The sequence below is a fragment of the Ptychodera flava genome, chromosome 16, assembly GCF_041260155.1.
Source record: "Ptychodera flava strain L36383 chromosome 16, AS_Pfla_20210202, whole genome shotgun sequence".
NCBI lineage: Eukaryota > Metazoa > Hemichordata > Enteropneusta > Ptychoderidae > Ptychodera > Ptychodera flava.
The window spans coordinates 3753965-3773873 of record NC_091943.1 but is presented as its reverse complement, the minus strand read 5'-3'; positions in this window follow the sequence as shown (position 1 = coordinate 3773873).

Here is a 19909-nt window from a genome sequence, read left to right as displayed (position 1 = left end):
CATACAGACACCATCGACTTCAGCCTATACGATAAACTCACATTGGTAAAACCAAATGTGAGCTAATAAAACAGTTAACCGCCGGCTAAGTACAAAGCTGGAATCGAGGTACGGGCCCGGGGACGCCAGCGCTTACAAACAGGCGAAGTTGGTCTGTCTTTGTTTTATTTTTATGTCCCATTAGCCGAAATGTTCTGCACCTGTGAATGTCGGACCCTTGTCCATAACAACGGAGAAAACATCAGTTTTGTAGTCATTCAAGTCACTTGAACTGGACCATTGATACATGTCATACCGTCGTACCGATCGACACGATCGCAAGCGTAGCACTCGTCGCTGACGTGTAATTCATACCATACAATGTCAGCTTAGAGCGTACGGACATAAGCGAGCGCGTTCATGTATGGCCGTGGTTTGAGGGACTGTGGGGCTTAAAATACTCGAAATTATCGTGTGTCGCAACGCATTTCTTTTCATTTTCACCAAAATTGGTGACTTTTGGTACTTTACAACATAACATGCACTTTAATAATTTGCTAGTATCCGTTTCAACTCACATCGTTTGGTGTCGCCGTTCTCAACTACCGACAATCCAGTCGTTGTGGACTGACCAGGTGGGACTGCAGAGAAATACTTAGAAGAGCCAAGTGTAGAATTAGGGATAAAGTCGAGATAATTTGTTTGCGTTCCTGCCAGCCTTATCCGAAGCATTCTTTGTAGTTTTATCGCCCTCGTTCACGCTGAATATTCATAGACGTGGGCACTACACGGTTCTCAGGGCCTGGACCGTATAGTGCCCACGTCAAAATTTGTAGGGCCAAAAGCTGGAATGTTGTTCACTACATTTAGAAAATCACTTGTTGAAACTTACTAAATGTGTTTCAATGAAAAAAAAAATCTTGAATTCAGTTTACATGCCCAAATGTGAGTATAGCAGTCATTTAAAGGCTATTTATAGCTAATTTGAATATATGCAAATTTACCCATTTGCACCCCTTATATTTTCCTATACTTTTAATATGTCATTAGTGAGACCTTTCCAAAGGTCATGGTGAAGAAATAATTTCTGTTGCAATAAGTCCTAGGTTAAACCCTAAATTGACTGGACTATTAAAGTGGAAGTTCACCAAGGATGATTTTTACTTATGTGCTAGCTTTGTGGTCATTTACCCCGGAAAAGCTATTTTCACCATTTATATCTCGCGCGATTTTTTACAAAAACCGATAAAAATAGTACAGGAAGTTTCCCATGTAATTTGAATGATGGAAAAAAGCACCAAGCCTGGAGCTTGCATCATGTGATATGGAAGGGACCATGTTTGGATGGGTATGGCCCCCACATTGTCCACTCACAGTAACTCAGTACTAATCAGAAACACAAAATCTGACAGTAGACAGTTTATTAAAAGTGATCATTGTTTATGCAAGGATACTCAGTAAAAACAAAAGTTATGTAAATACGCACAGCCTGGTTTGAGCATGGCTGAGTGGACAATGGGAAAATGGTCCCTTCCATATCACATGATGCAAGCTCCAAGCTTGAACAATACTCCTAACCCAGAAACTGACAAAGATATCGAGGACTCTGGCGATTACGAAATAGCAATATCGGAAAGAATAGAGTTGATCGGCCAATTCATCGAATCCCACGACCCCGCCAAGCTACGAAGAGCCGTGTGGCTGTGATCAGTAACAACGGAATACCTTGGCCTACCGCTTGAAAGGTTGGATCATACCACTGATGACACCTGTGCTAGGATGTTACTGATGGCCCGTGTGGGAATATACAATTAAGGAATGGCTCGGTCAGTTTTCATTTGAAATGTTGACTCCTGGCATCGGAACTTGAAACACCTCAGCTGCCATACTGAACATCGTATTGGATATTGGAGTGGACTACCACTAACGTCTTAACCAGGATTCAGACACAACGACACTATTTGGGCGATGCGAGGCTGTTTTGGTATATATTTATTACCTTGTTCGAATAATGTTCAGAAAGATAACTTTGCTGACGGTTTAAGCACAGTGTTTCCTTTCAATCAATACGTTTTGATCTAAAAATTGCAGTGAGAATACGCAAGGCTACAGTCATTATCAAACCCTACCTCGGAGGACGGGGAACTCAAGACCATTTTTTCACAATTTGAAGATTCATATGCCCTAGACACTGAGGATACCAAACATATCTAAAATGGCTCATGTGTATGTGATATGATCAAACAGGCAAGGAATTTGAAGTATGGTTACGCATTCCACGCCCCGCGCATTCTTTTGCGTATTTTACTAACCTGTACTGTGAATTTTGACTTTTGTCATGTAAAACCCAGAGTGAAGATACTGTTCGGTGAATGCCTTTACCCAATCAATTCCTACAGCTTATATGCCAAATAATCAGACGGTACCAGACTTTGTCTTTGCAAAAGGATTTATTACGGTTTCCGATGACGCAAATTATTTTAAATTTAACCTAACAGACCTTGCAAAGGGCAGAATGGGATGGCTGAAAGATAATTGAAGTCTGGGTTGCACAAATGGTAAGTAACAATGGATAGTTTGTAAAAGTTACACACCAATAACCCTAGAAGAAGCTAGAGAACATTCACTTTGCCGGTTATTTCATACTCAGAAACAGTCTACAAAACAGTCAACAAACTCCAAGTTGTGATGATTTCTCACAATAACGTTATTTTTCTATAGCATATCATGACGACAGAAAGTGGTTTTAATTGCAGAGACCGGGCATCAGAGGCGTACACTCATTTGCTACTTTTATTTATACTGACTAAACCTTTCACCGGGGAGGGACGGTCAGCTCAGCCAAACGACAAGCAGTTGCTTCGTTTGGCTGTGTTTTCCTATCAAGACTAATCTCTGTCATTTGCATTCGGCATATCGTCAAGGCAAACGTACCATGCAGCCCGCAGGATATAGAAAAAACAAACTAATGCCTGAAAATAAGCGAATCACATGGAAAATTGTCGATCGCTCAACGAGAACAACAAGAACTCAATTTCACAGGGAATTCCCCTTATGCGTACACATGCACACTGTGATTAAACCATTGATTCAACAACATTGAGCGTGGGCGCATGTCCACGCACGTTAATGCTCTCTCTCCGCACGAGAGAGAGAGAGAGAGAGAGAGAGAGGAGAGAGAGAGAGAGAGAGAGAGAGAGAGAGAGAGAGAGAGAGAGAGAGAGAGAGAGAGAGGAGAGAGAGAGAGAGAGAGAGAGAGAGAGAGAGAGTTTGTGGGGTGTGTGTGTGTTTGCATGTATTAGCTGCAGCTACTACAGCACGCAGTTTGGATAGAAGGAAGATCTTCCAAAATCCCCTATAGGGTACATCAGTTACTACTCAATGAAAATACTTGTTCATTGATTGCCTTGACTTCGGATGTAGCTAGGGTTGGCAGCACTCTTGTATTTTAGAAAGTTGAGGAAAAAGTTTCACGGTTCGTAGATGTGCAGCAAAATATCGCATTGTTGTGCCTGCACACTGTTCTAATCGACTAGGTGGGCGGGGAAACCATCATAGGCTATAAATAACATGATGGATCGGGAGGGGGCAGTTGCTGCAGTGCATGACTCAGCCATACTCATTAAAAAAAGTTCGAGACAGTCATCTAATACAGTCTGGTCCTCTGAATCGTGTCTCTGAGCAGAAAGACTAAAGACTTGACCCCACCAGAAATAAACTGAAAAAGGACTTTGCTCAAATAATAGAAAGATTGGCGCGTAATAATCGTCTAGCCATACTGAATACTTGTTACACTCATTCACGATATCTCAGACACAACCAGGTAGAATATTATGTAAGCTGCATTAATTATACTTGAGTTACCTTTAAAGTGGCAAATTCTGGACTTTCTATTCAGAGAGATTTACAGCGTTCATTCAAATTACGAATATCATGTAAATGACCTGTTATGACAACAATCTGAATAATGGCATGAAGTCACACAAGTCAGGAGTCGATTTTATGTTCAATCCAAGATACAGAAATTTAAAATGGAGACAATAATGAATTGAGTTCAAGATATTTATTTTCTTTGTATTTTTTAGACAGTGTCCAATCCTTGCTCTTAAAAATCCTACACTTCCATTTCCCAGGATAATATTAACAGATGTAGCCTGTCAGTATGAATAATACATAAGAAGTAGAATCATTGGCTCTTGCAAAGATGTTATTAGCACAGTATATGGCAATAACTCATGAGCTGGTGACTTCTGAGTACGTCTGAAAATTATAATGATGACTATTATGAACATGGCTGAACACAAATTGACATATACCTTGATTCCCTATATCTTTATAAAAGCGACTAATTACAATGCTTAACAATTGCCATCTCATTACTTGTAGAAGGTGGACAAAGACACGCCCTACGAAATCGGTATAACAAAAACTTTGCAGGTTTATAGACGCGACAAACACCCCCGCTGTTGCTTTGTGTACTCGAAGCTCGAGATAAAGTTGTGTTCCTGATTTTCAAAGTCTTTCACTACATCTGTGTTGAGGTTTATCACGAATCATACTCAAAAGCTTTTGTGGGTCCTGCACGGACCTCGTTTCCGCGAATCTTCAACCAACACGTTCAGATATACAGTGTCGTCTTTCACATACGCATTATCGGTATCCGCCAAGAGTTGCTATGCATGAAAAGAGGGCACCCTCTTGCAACATTCATATCTTGCTTTGGTCTCACGAACGAGGCAGAATTCTGATCTGGTCGAAACGTATGACTTATGTCATATCGGTTGCGCTGGCTGAGCCACAGGAATATCACTTTTTGTCTGAACGGCCATTGTAAGATAGCGTCGAATTCTCCTTTCATGATGACGAAGAATAGGGACACGTGGGTAGTGATTGTATTCATTGCTATTCTTTGATAACGTCGATAATATCTGTCCGGTTACGTGATCGTATTCATTGCTGTTCTTTGTTTAATATCTGTCTGGTTAGTGATTGTATTCATTCATGTTCTTTGATAATATCTGTCTGGTCAGTGATTGTGTTCATTGCTGTTCTTTGATAATATCTGTGTGGTTAGTGATTGTATTCATTGCTGTTCTTTGATAATATCTGTCTGGTTAGTGATTGTGTTCATTGCTGTTCTTTGATAATATCTGTCTGGTTAGTGATTGTATTCATTGCTGTTCTTTGATAATATCTGTCTGGTTGGTGATTGTATCATTGCTGTTCTTTGATAATATCTGTCTGGTCAGTGATTGCATTTATTGCTGTTCTTTGATAATATCTGTCTGGTTAGTGATTATGTTCATTGCTGTTCTTTGATAATATCTGCCTGGTTAATGATTATGTTCATTGCTGTTCTTTGATAATATCTGTCTGGTTAATGTATGTATTCATTGCTGTTCTTTGATAATATCTGTCTGGTTATTGATTGTATTCATTGCTGTTCTTTGATAATATCTGTCTGGTTAATGATTGTATTCATTGCTGTTCTTTGATAATATTTGTCTGGTTAGTGATTGTGTTCATTGCTGTTCTTTGATAATATCTGTATGGTTAGTGATTGTGTTCATTGCTGTTCTTTGATAATATCTGTCTGGTTAGTGATTGTGTTCATTGCTGTTCTTTGATAATATCTGTCTGGTTAGTGATTGTGTTCATTGCTGTTCTTTGATAATATCTGTGTGGTTAGTGATTGTATTCATTGCTGTTCTTTGATAATATCTGTCTGGTTAGTGATTGTGTTCATTGCTGTTCTTTGATTATATCTGTCTGGTTAATGATTGTATTCATTGCTGTTCTTTGATAATATCTGTCTGGTTGGTGATTGTATTCATTGCTGTTCTTTGATAATATCTGTCTGGTCAGTGATTGCATTCATTGCTGTTCTTTGATAATATCTGTCTGGTTAGTGATTGTTTCATTGCTGTTCTTTGATAATATCTGTCTGGTTAGTGATTGTGTTCATTGCTGTTCTTTGATAATATCTGTCTGGTTATTGATTATGTTCATTGCTGTTCTTTGATAATATCTGTCTGGTTAATGTATGTATTCATTGCGGCCTTTTGATAATATCTGTCTGGTTAATGATTGTATTCATTGCTGTTCTTTGATAATATCTGTCTGGTTAGTATTGTGTTCATTGCTGTTCTTTGATAATATCTGTCTGGTTAGTGATTGTATTCATTGCTGTTCTTTGATAATATCTGCCTGGTTAATGATTGTATTCATTGCTGTTCTTTGATAATATTTGTCTGGTTAGTGATTGTGTTCATTGCTGTTCTTTAATAATATCTGTGTGGTTAGTGATTGTATTCATTGCTGTTCTTTGATAATATCTGTCTGGTTAATGTATGTATTCATTGCTGTTCTTTGATAATATCTGTCTGGTTAATGATTGTATTCATTGCTGTTCTTTGATAATATCTGTCTGGTTGGTGATTGTATTCATTGCTGTTCTTTGATAATTACAGAGGTACCTGAAAAATTATGACGACAAAAATGTTCTTCATTTTGAACTTTTTGTGATTTATTATATTCGTTTTTGTTGCACCTCTCCCTTATTATTACGCTTCGCTCTTTTCTCGAAATTTTAAAACCGGCTGATCTATTCAAGAAATGTTAATTTCTGTTTTATTTTCTTCTCTATTTCTCGATGTTGCTTACGTTTTCTTCTTGTGTAATTGGATACGTTCAGTATGCTTTTATCTCAAGTGCTTTGTAACATTCACATTAATTGTTGCGCTCTAACTAGACGAAACGCCACTGTTTTGCAACCGTACAAAATGTGCATTTCTCCATCGTCTCGTCCTAGGCTGTTTGTAACAGCGTGATTGCTTCACTTATTCCCTCTTCTTGGAATATTATATCAGCGAAGATGTTCGGCTTGATTCTCCTCGCTAGATACCAAAGGTAGATGGATATGGCCACCATAAATGCTCATTAATATCATTCTATTACCCAAGCATTTCCATGATTCCCCCAGACATTACAAATGATATTGAAATCACTTTCTCTCATTGATATACGTCAAACGCTGTAGCTTCTATGGCAAAGTTTTGTCTCAAGGGAATTGTAAGCTTTCAATTCAGGTTTCTTCAAATCGGAATGCATGTTTTGTGTCTGAAAATGCTCCGCAAACATGTCTACACTAGTCTCTGCCACGAAGCGAAACAGAGCTTGTGTTTCGATAAATACTCGAATTGGCTTGCCAACGTTGGTTATTGGCGGAGAAAAAGCACAAAACAGTAATCGATTGAGAATATGATGTGGTTCATTATTACAAAAAATTTTCTGCTCCTTGATCTCACAAAGTGTACTCCTGGACAAGGGTCACACCACGACATTGTTTTTTCACACTTTATTTCATTGTTTTCAGCTTTCCGAACTGCTGTTCTGTCATCATTTTGTAACTGTTATTGATTCTATAATTTATAATCATTCTGATGGCATATGCAGAGTCAGTATAGCTGTATTAGCTCTGATAGTTTTGGTAAGATTTTATTCTGTGTATCATTTACATAGGTAATTGTAGGTTCTAGGTCTACTCCCTATGGTAAGTTTAACTGTCCCGTATTCAGCTTGCCAACACAGTCTGTGTATGTGTACTGTGCATTTCTATCGTTGACAAACGAATTTCAGTCTGGACTCTAGTTAAATCGTTCACAAAAACACGATTGGAACTAATTTGGGATAATTGGATCTTCATATTTTTCAAATTTCTCAAAAGTCTTAGGTGCCCTATAGCTGAGTGTTGCAATATTACAAATAACTCATAAAAACAATTAACTTAAAAAGAAAAGCAGATGAGATTACAATGCAGATGAAATTGACATTACTTCACTATCCAATCATCCAAATTACTTCCATTGTGTTAAAAGTGTACACATATACAGGCTTCCTTGACAAGTTGAATATGTGTTTCAGCATGAAAGATGTGAGATTACATGACACTGTCGTTGACACAACGACTGCAGATCAACGACTGCAGCTTATGTCCCAGTTACCAAAATTCTATGGCATTTATACTGTTTGAGATTTTTTCAAAATAAGTCATGAAATGCGATAAAATGGCAAGTTTGAAAATAAAACTGCCAGGTCTTCTTGAAGTGTGGTTATATTCACAGTGTTGGGTGTCCTAAAAGTACGGATGACTGTTGATGCCGGAGGTTGTTCACCATTATGTTAAAGTGCAGTGATGATTGATCGGAAGGTGAATGCAAGTCATTAGATACAACAAAAATGTATGTATCAAAGTCTCTAAAATGTTCCAGAATTTGTTTAATTATTACAAACATTAAAATAGTTGGATGACAAAAAAATGTTGTTCATTTTATTTACTTATCTACGAAACGATAGAATCTGAAAATGTAAAAAGATAGAGAACCAAAATATTTTCAGATCCCCATTATACCCAGAGCAAACCCTTAAAGGAACCCCCCTGCAACTCCAGGAATTTTCAAACCTGCCCTGAATTCCTCCAGGCCTCATCCAATCCAGTCTATGTGAATGCAGCCTAACGATAACAAATCATGTGGAAGATAAGAATGAGAGCAGTTTATAAGTAAGATTATCGACATTGGCGACCGAGATGTGATACCCTACACTACATCGGCGTTTGTAACATGCAATCTGTTGTCAAAATCGCACAGAGATAGTGTTGACGCTCGTGATAGCTTCCAAAAATGCAAAGCTAGTCAAGTAGATATATATAGGGCATTAATTACATTCTAAAAATGCCAGTTTATCAATTTCTATATAACTGACGTATTGTGCCCTATCACTAAGGACAGAGAGTGGTCAACTTATTACAGGGACACTGTGATACATATTTTCATTGTCCTATCTATCCAAAGGAAACTAGTTTTATGGTTGTGGGTGCATGATATGGCAGGTGGATCATTCACAGGCTGCCTTTTAGATCAACCTTCTTCATATTTTCGGCGTCGCCTCTTACTGATGCACCCTAGACTATCAAATAAGTGAGCGACAGACCGACTCTGTCTATCCGGAGGTCGCACTGAGTGAACTACTGTAATCGCTCCTTTTCGCTTGTTATGATATCTCTCACTCTGTCGAAACATCATCAGAGATGGCGTCTGAACTCATGAGAATCCACCGTATAGTGGTTATCTCTAAAAGTAGAATATATTGCGTCATAAAGTTATCACCAATAGCATCGAAATATCTAGCTACAGTTAGTTTTTATGATGATGGAAAGCAAGACGGAAGCGCATTTCCGGACATATCTGTCTTTTTGCGGGAAGGTAGACATTTTGTTCCTTTTAGTTATGAAAATTGAAGTCGCTGAGAAAAAAATGTCATCGGCCGTGGGTTTGAAATAAAACTTTAGAGTTATCCTTCTGTCGTTTTATTTCGGCTTGAGAAAAACGGGTCCCCCCTTGATTGATCACTAAAAATGTAACATTCTGACAGTCATCGCAACATTTGAAATCAACAACTGTTAAAGCATGCTTGTAGTGTTGTAAGCGTAATATCGAAACGCGATTTTTTTGCCCGTTTCAAGGTCAATGTATGACGCTTCAATCGCTAGTACAGCCACACGTATAGCGTATCGCATGCTAGAAGTGTATAGGAAAAAAGGGCGAGGAATGGCTAGGGGATGAAAAGACAGTAGACATGAAGGTAAAAAACCCAGGTTATTCGGTAATTACCGAGGGTGATTTGATAGCTTCCGGTTTTATATGTCGTTTGTGGGCAATATAATCAATATCAATAATCAATCAGTCGGACAGACTTGTTTTTAATAACTGTGTGTCCTGGGAGGTGGTTGTTACATTCCAAAGTGATTAGAAGTGACTGTATGTGGATGTAATTTTGGAGAGACACGGAAACACGGAAATCCCGAAGGAAAATAACGTCGATTCTAGATCTATTATCTAAATTTGATGTGCCAAATTGAATAGCTCATCGCTGCTACCCTCCGCGTTCCCAGACCCCGGGCCCAGACCCTCTTGAACTATTGACATCAAGTCGTGTTGTTAGTTTGCTCTGATGAAAATCACGAGCGCTCTTCTGGGTTACTCACATAAGTTTTGAGAGCATGCTGTGTCAGTCGTTTTCGGAATATAAAAGAAACTTACTTACGTGCCGAGAAGAAGTATACGCAATCCACCTGCGGCTTATTAATCTACGGGAAAAGTATGTGTGACATTAGTGACGTCACAGAGTGTTTATTCCAGCGCACATGTTGAAAACGTGTTTGTGATGCAATAAAATGCATCATACTTTTCGGTCGATAAAAATATTGCTGTCTCATAATTCAATGCTTGTAAGCATTGGACTGACGAGGCGTTGTCCATATGGCGTGTATTAATTTAATGTGTGGGCACTGTTACTGAAGCTGCCGATTTACCTTATCATTTGGTCCCAATGAGAACTACAACGGAAGTGATCTTTTCAACACTGAGGCCACCATTTGTGGACTTTTGAAAAGCATGATAGAAAACTGATTGAAACGTTCAAAACTAAATGGCTAGGATGGACAGAATGGCTGACCATTACGGCTTGACGATAATTGCATTTTTGTTGACTATAAGTATCAAGCTCCAGAGGTATCCAGAGATGTTGAACAATTTGAACCGAAGGACAATACTGTATTCATCATATTCTCAAAACCAGCCACAGCAAACTTAACATTGCTAAATTGCTAGTATCGAGACTAAACAGCTTACCTTGCTAACCCACCTCCTCCGTGGCCCTCAAAACAGTTCGATGGCCAAATCAACGCCACCTGGGAACACATAAACGCATCTGGTCGTCAAACACACAGCAAAGTTCACTCAAAGGATATTTCAAGCCCCCTCCAGCAATTGAGACAATGGATATAAATGATACGATGAATAATTTACGACTCTAGGGGGAAAGATATCAAAAAAGCTTTTCATAGACGGAATTTTTTACCCTTATCCCAGGATACTTGCTGTCTGCATTACGGAAGGTATGCCAAGGCCAATATTAATCTTAATCTCATCTTTATTATCTTTATAGCCCATTTCATAAAAATAATCTTTATACTAAAGATTAACAAATAGGAGGAAGAAAAGAAATTTGTTTACAACTCTTGTAAAAAAGCAAAGGCAAAAAGCAACATATTATAAAAAATTCATTATAAAAACTACGAAAATTACGAATAACAGACATGAAAAGGTGAGTTTTCAGTTTACCTTTAAAACCATCCAATGTTTGAACCGCTCGAATATGTAATGGCAGAGAATTCCATAAGCGAGGTTCACAAATTGAAAATACGCTATCTCCGTAATAAGCTGTATTTCCAATATGTTGATATAAATTTACAACAATGTAATGAGAGCCAAGTGTGCGCCGAGTGTCACGGACTGTAAGCAATTCATATAAATACTTTGGAGCGTGACCATTGAGTATTTGAAAAGTGATGCTAATAATTTTGTATTCTATAATTCTTTGCCTGGAAGCCAATGTAATCTGTAGACAGATGTGTTTCTTGTTCTAGTAATTAATCACGCTGCAGAATTCTGAATTGTTTGAAGCTTTTGAATTTCATAAATAGACAGGTTAAATAGCAAACTATTAATATAATCTACACAAAACGTGATGAAAGCGTGAACAATTTTTTCGGTAGTGCTCTGATCTAAGATGTTGCGAATTTTCCCTATCTTACACAACACATGGATACTGACTTATAAATATTAAAAACATGGGCCGACATACTACCGACTGTACCCATGGTAACACCAAGATTACGAACTGCGTTCGAAGGCTGTATGGTGACATCACCAATCTGTACATCACAGCGAGTTACCGGGCTGACATCATTGAATTTAGATGAGAAAATGTTCAATCTCTGTCTTCCCGTCATAAAAACTAGGCAACTGCAAGAAAGAGAAAATACCGGATGCTGGCTTTCTTTCAGTCTTGATACAGTTTTTCGGAGATTGATCTAAAAGTTTATCAATTAAACTGACAAACCATAAATTTTTTTGATACGCGATGAGGGATCAAAATTGTTTATGTGCACAAAGTGCAGTCTGAGTGCTCAACATTTGAATGGATCCACGTGTTTAAGGGACCGTTCAGTTTTTACGGCCGGAGGGCCGGCAAAATCCGGGGGGGGGGTCATCGTAATTTGGAATCTGTCAAGGGGGTCATCGCTTTATCACTGGTAGGAAAGGGGGGGTCACCACATTTTCCAAAACATGATACCTGCAATAAAGTTCACTTTATGCCATGGCCATGATCGACCCTCTTTACCGGCGGGCCGCCTTCGGCGGCCCAATACAATAAATATACTTTATGTATTACCCATGACCCTCTTAACGGGCAGACGCCTTCGGGCCGCCTTTCAATTAGGTTTACTTCATGCAATGGCCATGATCGACCCTCTTTAACGGCGGGCCGCCTGCGGCGGCCCACTACAATAAATTGACTTTATGTAATACCCCATGACAATCTTAACGGCCGGACGCCTTCAGCAGCCCTGTCCAGTAAAGTTTACTTTATGCAATAGCCATTATCAACCCTCTTTACCGCGGGCCACTAGAATAAAGTTGACTTCACGTAATGGCCCCTGACCCTCTTAACCGGAGGGCTGCCTTTGGCGAACCACTCCAATAAAGTTTCCTTTATACAATATCAATGGACTTAAGTTGTCAATGGAAATGAAGTTAAAAATTGCCTTACAGTCGTCCTAATTAACAGAAATTTGCATGGATGTGGCTGAGAAGTTTGCACTGGCATCTCTGCTACACGAATAAAGTGCGCCTCGATCCGGAGTTCAAATCCAAACCGTGCGGGTAAATTTGACATATGGGTTTTGGTTATTTTTCAGGGGGGGGGGGGGTCATCAATTTTTTTCGTCTGACAAAGGGGGGGTCATCTTTTTTTCACGAAAAATGAGGGGGGGTCTATATTTTTTTGAACACCGGCGACAAGATTTGCCGCCCCCCTGGCCGTACAAACTGAACGGTCCCTAATTGTTAATATCACCAAAGTTGAGCAGCTGCGATCTGCAGGCACCTTTGACGAGAATCTGATGTGCTAAGATCTTCTTTCGGTGACACTTGTTATTTGTTCGATGCAACCAACCAAGGCCAGATTTGGCTTCATTAATCTGCAGATCGAAAATTTCTCGGACCGCTTCTGAGACTAGCACCGACATATTGTTTACCAACAGAAAATGGTCATCGTAGGTCTGGGAACTAGAGCAGGTACCTTCAGAAAATAATTTAGGCAAACGCGGAGCAAACTTTACAACCAATCGTTTATTGTCTACGAATAAACAAACGACTGTTCTAATCTCTTTGCACGTAAAAAGGTTAATTGGTAACAAGGTAGGAGAGAGTGCCATGAACGACTGGGCATGTCAACAATAGTTCAGTCTATGTGGCGCAAGCATAAAATTATATTTAAAAACGCCCCTTATAGTCTAGTCGGAAGGTAGGGTTCCCATGCACCCCATGGATGTATTTTTTTAACCTACATTTTTGTAATCCTTAGGGTCTATATTTAATGAATTTTGATGTTCCCAAAATCAAATCGTGTCCCATGGGGTTCATTTGGCGCCATCTTTGCCACCATCTTGGCCGCCATCTTGGATTTCAACAATGGGGTAGGGGTCACGTATCTACCGCTCGACGGAAACAGAAACAATAAAATACTATAAACGTTACATTTTAGAAAGCCAAGATCATGGCCTTTTCATTGATATATAACTTAATAGGGATTAATTAATATTCGAACGTCGATTAGACTTTATATCGCCATTGGCCGTAAATCGTAAAATTTGCGAAATTTCACACCCAATAATTAAGTTCCCGTTCCTCCAAACAATTTTTCATAAGGTATTTATATATTTTTTGGAAGAACTCAGTGCAATAAACAAGAAAAACAAGCATTAAAAGTATGTGTCTTGAGATTTAGTGGGTGCATGAGCTTGTTTTCTTATTACGCGGTATGCCACATATCCGTGTGTAACATAAGGGGTAGGGGTAATGTTTCCCTTTCTGTTTCGAATCATGAATGATGAAACCATAAAAATGTTACATTTTTTGAAAGTGCTGCATCAGACCTTTCTAAAAATATATAGATTTATGGGGAAAATTGCATATTTAAAAGTTACAGAGCTTACACCTTTCGGTTTGTGTCGATTTCAAGTGATTTTTTAAGGGGTAGGGGTAATGTTTCCCTTTCTGCCTCGAATCATGAATTACGAAACCATATAAATGTTACACTGTTTGAAAGCTCTGAAATGGGCCTTTCCAAACATGTATAGTTTTATTGGGAAAAGTCCATATTTTAAAGTTACAAAGCTTATGCCTTTTAGCTTGTGTCAATTTTAAGTGATTTTTTAAGAACGAAATTACAACATATGGGGTAGGGGTAATGTTTCCCTTTCTGCCTCGAACCATGAATTATGAAACCATATAAATGTTATACTGTTTGAAAGCTCTGAAATTGGCCTTTCCAAACATGTATAGTTTTATTGGAAAAAGTCCGTACTTTAAAGTTACAAAGCTTATGCCTTTCAGTTTGTGTCAATTTTAAGTCATTTTTAAGAACGAAATTACAACATATGGGGTAGGGGTAATGTTTCCCTTTCTGCCTCGAATTATGAATTATGAAACCATATAAATGTTATACTGTTTGAAAGCCCTGAAATGGGCCTTTCCAAACATGTATAGTTTTATTGGGAAAAGTCCATATTTTAAAGTTACAAAGCTTATGCCTTTCAGTTTGTGTCAATTTTAAGTGATTTTTTAAACAAAATTATAATATAAGGGGTAGGGGTAATGTTTCCCGTTCTGCCTTGAACCATGAATTATGAAACCATATAAATGTTATACTGTTTGAAAGCTCTGAAATGGCCTTTCAAAACATGTATAGTTTCATTGGGGAAAGTTGCATATTTGAAAGTTACAAAGCTTAAGCCGTTCAGTTTGTGGCAATTTTAAGTGATTTTTTGAACAATATGCACAAAACAGTTAGTCCGTTGGCCAGGTATCGAAATCATCCCCTCTAAGGCATTTTACCCACTATGATTTCTGTTAGCTAGTATTCTCAGCTGTCATAATCTGCTTATTTTCCATTTAACTGATGGTGTGTGAGAGTGTACGACTTGTTTGTGAAGGGCTGTCACGCCCTCAGTAGTAAAATAGGAATGGGTTAGGGGTAACATATTTACCGCTAGTAGGAAACAAAAACAAAAAGGTACCATAAACAATACATTCTTAGAAAGCCCAGATAATCCCCTTACCATTGGTATACAACTAAATGGGGATAAATCGATATTCAAACATCGATTAGATTTTATATCGGACATGAAATGTAAATTGTAAAATTTGCTTAATTTCAAACCCAATAATTAAGTTCATGTTCCTCCAAACAATTTTTACAAGGTATTTATATATCATTTGAAAGAACTTAATGCAATAGAGAAGTAAAAAACATTAAAAGAGTGTATCTTCTTGAGACTTATGGGGTGCGTCGATTGTTTACCTAATATATGGTATGCCGTACATCCCTCTATAATATACATTTAAGGGATAGGGGTATGGGTAATGTTTCCTCTCCTACCAAACGCAGCGAATAAGGAAGCCACATAAATATCATATCTCTGAAACACTAACGCAGTTGTTTTTCCAACAAGATATGGCTTGATGGGGTAAACTCAAAAATTATGCAGTGACAATGCCTAAACTCAAAAGTTTGTGTTACTTTACTGACATTTACTTGTTAAAAGGAACATAGAAAAATACTCTATAGGCATTAAATAGCACTAAAAAGCTAAAATGGTGGTTAATAAAAGACGTTTTACTCATTTCAATAACTCAAATTAGGGAAAGAAAGTTAACAGCTATAATATGTCAAAAATTATATATTCAACCCACAAACACTAAATTGGATGTCATAGTCGTCATGCAAAGTTGATATGACAGCAGCAACAATCAATCCCTTTTCTTTAATTGTATCGCGAGAGATATATAAGCAATAAAGCACCACTTTGAAAGGATACCACACGGTTTCGACCGGTAAACAACATATACGCACGAACTTCAGTCGTGTGTATAAGAGTGAAATGGTCAAAACCGAGCTCGAGTGGTGTACCCAACTTATAGGGGTTGTTTATCGCTATATTATATCAGTATATTGAAACTTGTGATGAAAATACAAACAATATGAAAGAAACCCGCTTTGGAGATAGGAATGGCCAACTTAACAGTATATCGTAAATACATGCACAGTCACGTGACCGTCTGGGCAAATGAGAGCTCACTATTAATAGTGTTACTTTTAATACCACACGGGAACACGAGAGAATCTTTTATCGCTAAAAACCAATCACCATTAATCCACAATATAGCTTCTCCATACTAAGATAGATGGATCGACAACACCTTACCTTCCTCTTACCAGAAAACAAGAGATCATAACCAATTTTTCGAAATTATTTTACAACGCAGAACACTATATACTCCCAATGAGGATTACATTTTCGACTGGGTACTAAAATTCAATAGCAAAATAATTCTGGAACTAAAACCCGAAAAGCCAAATGTCACAGAACGCATTCAAATTACGCAACTAAATAGTAAACAGAGGGAAACAAACACTCTCTACACCAAGCAATAAGGAGGCGAGACAAACCTCAGAAAATGACTAAAAAGGCTTATATTCCATTGACACCTCAATGTTTAAAATGCCTTGTGAGTGAATCTATCATTAGTTTCTTATCATGGATGACATTTAACCAATGTTAGACCCTGACGTCTTTGAAGCAAAGACCCTACAAACGGACGTTTTAGGGTCAATGCTTGAAGATACCATTCACACCAGCATGATAGAATCAGAGAGACTAGCTTGATCTAACTTTCGAGCTAGATCAGCCACCAGCAGCTGAGAAAAAATAAGTCAACATAATCATCAGAGTCAAGCGAGCTAGACAACGCTTCACACATTATACTCCACAGAGAGGACATTCTTACACAATTCACAAAAAGCGTTCAAAAGCTTCGTTAAAGGTATTGTTTGCGATCCCAGGGACGGGCATGGCTGGTTGCGTGGCAAATGCAAAATGTTAGTATGCTGAATCAAGGTGTAATCAAGTAATAGCTTATTTATAGATTGGGAAAATCCTAATCCTGATAGTAATGATGGAATATAAACTTTGTGAAAAGTTGAGAAAATTTGCCACTTCTCTGATTTGTATGTTTTACATTCCATGTTGTACTAGCCTGTACATACATGAACAGTCAATACATCCGGCAAGTATTCTGTGCTGTTCTTTTATAGTTAGGTCCCCGCAATCCAAGATAAGTCTTTCTATAGTGTCACCATTCTCTTCGATTGCTGTAATCTACTCCAATAAATTCCCATTTAACTCATTTGTATGATTACAGGGAAGCCTAAGCCTATCTCTTACAATCTAAGATTTGAGATATTTGACAACAATATGTATGCAATTTTCATATTTTTCATAGGCCTAAATAACACACAGAAGAAAGTCATACTCAATGTTTTGTCCAATTGAAAGTCAAATTTTCACCGAAACAAGTAGAGGTGGCCATCTGTAAGCCAAACGAGAATTAATATTAGCAAAGATGGATATTAATTGAGCCTTTCCCATTTCCGATCCCAGTTACTCATACAACGGGGTATAAGAAAGCCAAGAGTATCGAATGTGTTGAAACCTACGTGGCCCCTATTCAGTACCACGTAGCTATAGCCTACAGGTACACCTTAAAGAATACTTACCAGGCCAAAATACTGAGTGTTGAATTCCTTCAACAGTGGCAACACCTGGAAAGACACTGCGGCAACCAATTTATCACCCTGATCTCTAACTATTTACCTCTACACCCAATAAAGCACCGGGACTCAAGACAGTTGTACATCACAAATTTAAGAGAGCGATCGAAGACACTCGCTACACAGTATAACATTTATATGGTTTCATAATTCATGGTTTGAGGCAGAAAGGGAAACATTACCCCTACCCCATATGTTGTAATTTCGTTCTTAAAAAATCACTTAAAATCGACACAAACCGAAGGTTTAAGCTTTGTAACTTTTAAATATGCAATTTTTCCCCATAAATCTATATATTCTTAGAAGGTCTGATGCAGCACTTTCAAAAATGTAACATTTTTATGGTTTCATCATTCATGATTCGAAACAGAAAGGGAACATTACCCCTACCCCTATTATGTTACACACTGATATGTGCATACCGCGTAATAAGAAAACAAGCTCATGCACCACTAAATCTCAAGACACATACTTTTAATCTTGTTTTTCTTGTTTATTGCACTGCGTTCTTCCAAAAATATATAAATACCTTATGAAAAATTGTTTGGAGGAACGGGAACTTAATTATTGGGTGTGAAATTTCGCAAATTTTAAGATTTACGGCCAATGGCCGATATAAAGTCTAATCGACGTTCGAATATAATTAATCCCTATTAAGTTATATATCAATGAAAAGGCCATGATCTTGGCTTTCTAAAAATGTAACGTTTATAGTATTTTATTGTTTCTGTTTCCGTCGAGCGGTAGATACGTGACCCCTACCCCATTGTTGAAATCCAAGATGGCGGCCAAGATGGCGGCATAGATGGCGCCAAATGAACCCCATTGGACACGATTTGATTTTGGGAACATCAAAATTCATTAAATATAGACCCTAAGGATTACAAAAATGTAGGTTAAAAAAATACATCCATGGGGTGCATGGGAACCCTACCTTCCGACCCGACTATTACCCTTAGGCATATACCAAAGAAATACACAAAAGTAGCGTATATTGTCCATATATAAATAATGTAAACAATGTCGGTCATTAATATATGTGTCAATGAACAAAGCTTAGACTTTAGATTATGATAAATAGTGAGTAGATGAGAATTTGAGATAAATTTTCGGTGAAATTCCAATCCATTTCTGTTGCCCGGTTTTGACTCTGATGTCTTAGCTAGGTGACTGGGTGTCGTATTTTGTAAGTTTGAATCCGATCGAAAATATATTGTATTGTACACATATGCACTAACTTGTTACCACCTTACTCTAAACAAGTACATTTATGTAAATTATCCAATGTCTTTATGCACAGATATGCTGGTTTGTTTGTTTTTTAAATCAGATTTCTCATAAACTCCCATGTATCGTGGATCCACATTTTCGGTGAAATTCCAAAATCCATTTTCTTTTACGCATATGCACTTGTAATCAGCCTAATCTAACAAAATACGTTTATGTCAATTATCCAGCCTCTTTTTTACTCGGAAAAAATATTTATAATTTTTTACAGACTCTCATGTATAGTGAATCAACATTTTCAATGAAATTCCAAAATCAAATTTCTTGTTCATTGTATAGTGAATCAACATTTTCAATGAAATTCCAAAATCAAATTTCTTGTTCATATGTGCAGTTGTAACCAACCTATTCTAATCACGTACATTTATGTAAAATTATCATACATGTATAAAAATATAGATATAGCTCGTTTTGTAGGGAAAATTGTTAATGGTTTGCCAAATAGATTCTCTTGTGCTATGATTTGATATATATGGACGAAGCGCTATATCAGTCATATCTTGGTTTCTCATAGTTCCGCAAACAATGGTGACCCTCCCCCAAATGCAATCATGAAATTTCATGACCCTTCAAAAATGCTTGTGCGAAAAATTGCAACCCACACCCCAAAACACTGACCTCCCACCCTCAGTAATTTCTGTCCAGTCCCTTATTGGGTTCAGGTAGAGTATGCCTTGGGGACAGATATTCAGAATCTTATTTTCTTCAAATAGTTTTACCGTATGTTGGGGCTCCCTTTAAAGCTCTTTCAACAAGAAAAAATTTCATCATGATCTTAGTTTTTTGAAAATCGCAAAATTTTATTTTTCTCCATTACGTTATTAAACAAAGGGATAACATCCAT